Raw genomic sequence first — 6,000 nt, 5'->3', positions numbered from 1 at the left:
GTAAGTTAATCAATAAGTGGTAGGAGCTTATTCCTGAAGACTAAAATAAAACAGACTCCGGAGACACATATTAAAGACTAAAATAAAACCAACTCCGAATTTAGAATTCAAAACAACCCCAGAGAGACAATGGTTTTACTTGCGTTGAATGTTTTAAAAATTTAGTCACGTGACATAATGTACTTATAATTAATTTTTGTACTTCAAAATAATTTATTTAGTCTTGAAAAGTCTTTAAAGTTTTTTTCCAACAACTAACTGACATATTTGCTAATTTTCATCATTATTCACCAGTATCATCAACATCATTATCTGCAAGGGCGGAATGTCTATTTAGTAACCGGGCAAATGATCGGTGGGCCGGTGGGGTTGGCGAATGGGCCACATTAGATGTTTGTAAGTCCTGTAAAGGTGAATGGCCTCTCCTTACGTTATGTAAAAGATCTCTACATATTGAACTGTGTAATACTTTTCACACATTCCAAAATAATGGATTAGCTTATACCCTTAAACCAGGCTTCTGTGAGTTTCAATTCTCTGTACCACACTAAGAGATTAACAAAAAGCATATTATTATTATTAGCCTATATATCATAGGAAATCTAGTTGTAGGGCGAATCGTATTGTGGCACCCAGTCCTCCCCTGATTATCTGTCCCTTGTGATGTGAAAGTTGGCGTAACCTAGCTGTAACCATATCGCTCCACTTTTCCCGGTAAGCAGTGGTTCTCAACAGGATATCAAGAGGCCGGTCCATTCTATTACCTTGACCAACCAGCTCCTCTCCAGACCGACACTTGCTTGCTGCTATTGTAAGTATTAGAAAAAACTTTGCAATTTTGTTGTTGTTTTTTGTTTTTTTCAAAATCTTATATCAACTCACTCTGTCTGTTAGTCTGTCTGACAAAGGAACTAATCCGCTATATACCACCACTTCAGTATAGTACAATTTATTTCCCTTGTTCGAGGTACTTGATAAAATAATTTATTAATTACCAATAGTTCTTTAACTAATTGTTTGTTGTTTTTTTTTTTTTGTTTTTTTGTTTTTGTGTGGTCAGGTAAAAGAAATAATTGTGCAAAATTTCAGCTTGATCTGGGGTTGGGTGTGGCAGAAATAACGTGTACTCACTTTTTACCAGACAAACAGAGTGAGGTGATATAAGCTTTGTAAAAATATTTCTAATTGCACAGATTTATTACCCTTAGTCTAGAATAGTCTAGATCTATTACAAATTTAATTAAGGGTCTGATCCAAACTAATTGATGCAACTACACTTAGTATAAAAAAAGTATTTTTAATGTTTAATTTGTTATTAAAATATATTATAAGTTTAAAAAAATATTAGTACTACATGGATGTCCTTAAAAACTCACGTTTGCTCTGTACACTAAGTAATGTGTTAAGACAGACCTGTTGAGAGATCTGCATATTTATATGGATTTGATTTCATGTATTGACATGAATATCGATTACTTTCTATGATATGACTTTCAAAAATATTGTTCCAAATTAGCTTCTTTTTACAGGCATAACAAACTGGACAGTATTAACTTCCTCCCCCGCAAAGAGCAATCTACAATCTTCCAACTAAGGACAGGACACACCTCTGTTAAATTACCATCTCAATAAAATAAATTCCACACAACTTCCCCTTTGTAGACACTGCGTCCACCCTTATGAAACTGTAAACCATATCCTTTTTGAAAGCCACTTCCTTATCCACCTTAGGCAGATCCTATTACCACTACTATCCAACATAACCAACACCCTATATGGCAGTAAAACAGCACACTATTTTTCCTTGGCACAGTCTGCAAAAGAGCTCACAGCTCAGCAGCAATAAAGCTGGATAGAAGAAGAAGAAGAATATGGATAACATTGGGTATGATTGCTACAGCCATTGAGATTGTCGTTTACCTTCTATGATCTGACTTTCAAAATATTGTTCCAAATTACCTTCTTTTTAAATGTTTATTGTATCAACTAACGGCACAGTAAAAAAAAAAAATGAAAGCTTGAACATTATTCATAAACTGAATTTTTTATTTAATTCGCTTGAAATTTTATTAAAATCTTACACATATAAGATAGTTTGACTCTTAGAATAATGTCATCTTATAATTCTTATTATTAAATTGTCTATTGAGTTGTAACTCTTACTTTTCCGGAACACTATTCGTGTTAATGTAGCGTTTTTCCAATAGCGATGCACGCCCCTTAAGGTTCGCGGCGTTCTTTATTAATTATAAAACAATGTATTGTAATAGCATTAAAATTCATATTTGTGAAAAAATGTAGAAAAAAAAAACCGGCGGTATTACTAAAAACAAATTAAATTAAAACTTAAAATTTTTAATTTAATTGACGTCATCACATTTTTCTAAGTAGAACACTTCCGCCTGTTCTTACAAAAGTCGTCTGCTACTAGATCTATGTATTGTTATAAACCTGGTGGTTGCACAGATGGGGGTAGTGGAGTGTGTGTAGTCAGCCGACGCAAATCGCCCCAGGCCAGCGCTAGACGAGCGGTCAACCGTGACGAGGTACGACTGTCAGCCGAGTCGTGTCAACAGAACGGTTCGGGAAGGATCGCAGCGTCACGAGAGTTGTAGTCACCTGACCACCTAGAAACGTCGAGCGGCGTTCTGTCCGGTTCGAGAAGGCCAGTAGGGACCCTATATAAAGAGCGGAGGTGTCGCAGTCAAGACGGTTGAGAAAGCGGGTTAACGACAGGAGTTCAGAGCACGGTCGACTACAGCACAGTTCAACGGTGTGGTTCTGTACAGAGCATTACGACGGTTCAGTGCGGAGTACTGTCAAGTACAATTGAGACGAACGGCGTCTTGATCTTGGTCTGTGATCGAGTCCGACACAACGAGCCCAAGTGTGTGAAGTCAGTCCCGAACTGTTGAACCCAGTGCAAGCCCGGAACGAGACGGAGAGGCCAGTACAAGATTTGATACGGCGGAGAGATATTTGTTATCGCAGAGCTATTTGTACTGTTCTACGTGCTGCCAATTGTACAGTATTGGCTGTTATTTATGGACATTAAACCTTTACGTTATCTTGGAGCCCTGACTTGTCAAGTTCTTTAAGTTGGTGGTGTATGGTGCAGTTTGCAGAGAGCCTGGATAGTGAGATTCGTAACAGTATTGTATTTTCACGCATATACCCCGCATACGTGAATAAACAAAATCGTAAAACCCGCAACCATATATATACCCCGCATGTGCAAAGCGATACTTGCCTTAAACTACCGGTACATAAAGTTGTTGCTCCCCAGACGTCTGTCTCTCGTGTTCCAGTTGTCCCAACAAGCCATACATAGAGTGCAACACGAGTGGGGAATGCGAGCCTTCGGTCGTATCTGTAGTATGTCGTTTCTAGGGAAAGTCGTTGACCTAATTATCTGGTGGTGGAGAAAGATTTGCTGCAACTGCTGAGCTGTGTCCTTCGGTTCATTTGATAGAGCTTCACTAACTATAGCGAGGACAGTGACATTAATGAGACTGGGGGATGTACTGCATGCAATGTCATCTACACGTTTTGAAATTAATGGTATCGGCAAAATTAGTTTAGTTACTTAATTAGGTTGTTAGATTACTGGTATATGTTTCTCTTCCTCATCAGTACTATTTTGTTTTCTTAACATTTATAATGAGATGCTCATAAAGTTTTACAATAGACATTTCACAACCACACTGAGAACTTCATGAGGTATAAAGACCCACCGGTATATCCATAATTTCTGTTACGCTATGTTAATGAGTAAAATAAAATTGTGTAAACCCTGCACCTTTTTTTGCACCCCGCAAGCCGCCATTCGTTTGTAAAAACGGTATAACCCGCAGGTTATATGCACGGAAATACGGTAAAAACTTTTAAGAAAATAGCTTAATATATGTCTTCACCAATGTGATTCTTCCCGTCTTTCTTATGCTAGATAACTCAAATTTCCCGCGACTGACATACGACAAGATGTCTTGATAAATACAAAGAATATTTCACGATTTATCCTGATTACTACTACACCAGCTTGACTTCATCGAAGGTTGAACACCTCAAGCAATCACCCGCTAACGTCTCTAGCTTCCTCGTACTACGAGAAAGAGTGTGTTGTAGACGCCATGAGAATACTATTTCGATAGGCGGGACACGTAGTCAAGATCTGAAAGCCTATCCTCGGGATAGTATAAAGTGTTTTAGATCTAAGCATTCGCTTAACCAAGATTCTTTTCTCGGAGGAGGGGAGGGGACGGGGTAAAAATAATGTTCTATTGTTTTTTTTTTATCTAGCATTCATAAGTTATTGACAAAAAAATCAGTCGCTCTATGAGTTGTTTAGAAGCGTATTTGGAACTGTTTTTTTCTTGTTAATGTTTCTCTTGTTTTAAATCCACCTTGTCCAGACTTATATTTTGAACATTAAAAAAAAACTGAATGTAGCAAAATAAAAGAATGAAGAGATTGGCACAATTATGAGAGAAACAAACAAAAATGACTCTGTCATTAAAAGTAGGTGTAGATTAGATTACCTTCCAGGATTGTAGACCACCCTTGGGCTGTGGTCAGTCCACTGGTTATATGTCACTGTACTCAGTTTTTACAGAAACCGGCCTGAAAGAAACAGCCATATGACATATTTAAGGCCCAAAGAAAAGCCCTTGCCAAAGACATGTGTAGTCAAAGAAAAAAGAACTTACATAGTTTCCGGCGGACGATGGTTTTGCCTACATTAGATGTGAAACAGTATCGAGTTCGTATGCGTAGGTATGTGAAACACTGCACTCATCCTTAATCTTCCGAATCGAAGACACTGCTACTATTACCAGCTAGACTACTCACCATTGCCTACTATTAGCCTACCAAGCATCTCTATTATCCACCATCAAGATACCACGTGACACTAAACTGGAGAAAATAAACATTGATTTTAAAGTTTTTGTTAAAGTCACGCATAGACAAAAAGTACGCATTTATAAAGAAATCTCAAGAAAATATTCATAAAATTCTTTCCTCTACGTATGACGATTACTGGTAATAGATAATGCATTCTTCATTCATTTTTTTCTAACGAAACACTAGTTTCCTTTTAAAAAAAAAAAATACTGTTGTATCCCTGACAGAAACATAGACGGCTTGACGCATTTTTTGCGGGATTTTATCATGTACAGTAAGGATAAAAACCTCAATGTGTCTCTTTTATCTGTAGATCAAGAAAAAGCCTTTGACCGAGTAAGCCATAGCTTCTTGTTCAATGTACTTGAGAAATGTAAAATAAGTTCCCTGTTAATCAGATATATAAAGCTTGTCTATACAAATGCAACAAGTAGATTGATAATTAATCATTCTCTCAGTAGGAGTATCCTCATACAAAGGTCTGTCAGACAGGCAGGGCTGTCCCTTATCCCCCTTCTTGTATATCCTTTGCTTGGAACCCTTCTTGGAATCTGTAAGATCTGACCCCTCTATTATTGGGATAAATATACCGGGTCGTTCCTTCTCAACCATCAAAGTCAAAGTCTATGCGGATGATACAACCTTTTTTCCATCTTCTGAGCAAGATATTGAGAATATACTAAAGAAATTTACACTTTTCGGAGAAGCTAGTGGTTCAAAAATAAATATAAATAAATCCTCTGTAATGGGACTAGGGAAATGGAAATTCAAAGAGAATTGCGCTTTCAAAATTGTAGATAAAATCAAGATTTGTGGTATTGTCTATACCTGTAATCCTTTGTTCTGTTGTACAGACCAGTGGGAGAATATTTTTGCCAAAGTCTCAAACTTGATTAAACTTTATCAGCACATAGGTTCTACAATATTTGGCAGAGCTGTATTGATAAATAGTTTGGTCATTCCAAAGATTGTCTATTTAGCTAACATCCTCCTAAATTCATAAACAAGCTGAACAAGTTAATTAGAAGCTTTATATTCAAAAACACTATTAGGAGCATTAAGCACACTACACTCATTCAAAACAAAGAGGATGGGGAG

The sequence above is a fragment of the Biomphalaria glabrata genome, chromosome 15 (assembly GCF_947242115.1).
Source record: "Biomphalaria glabrata chromosome 15, xgBioGlab47.1, whole genome shotgun sequence".
In the NCBI taxonomy this organism is placed as follows: domain Eukaryota; kingdom Metazoa; phylum Mollusca; class Gastropoda; family Planorbidae; genus Biomphalaria; species Biomphalaria glabrata.
This window is presented reverse-complemented; position numbering follows the sequence as displayed.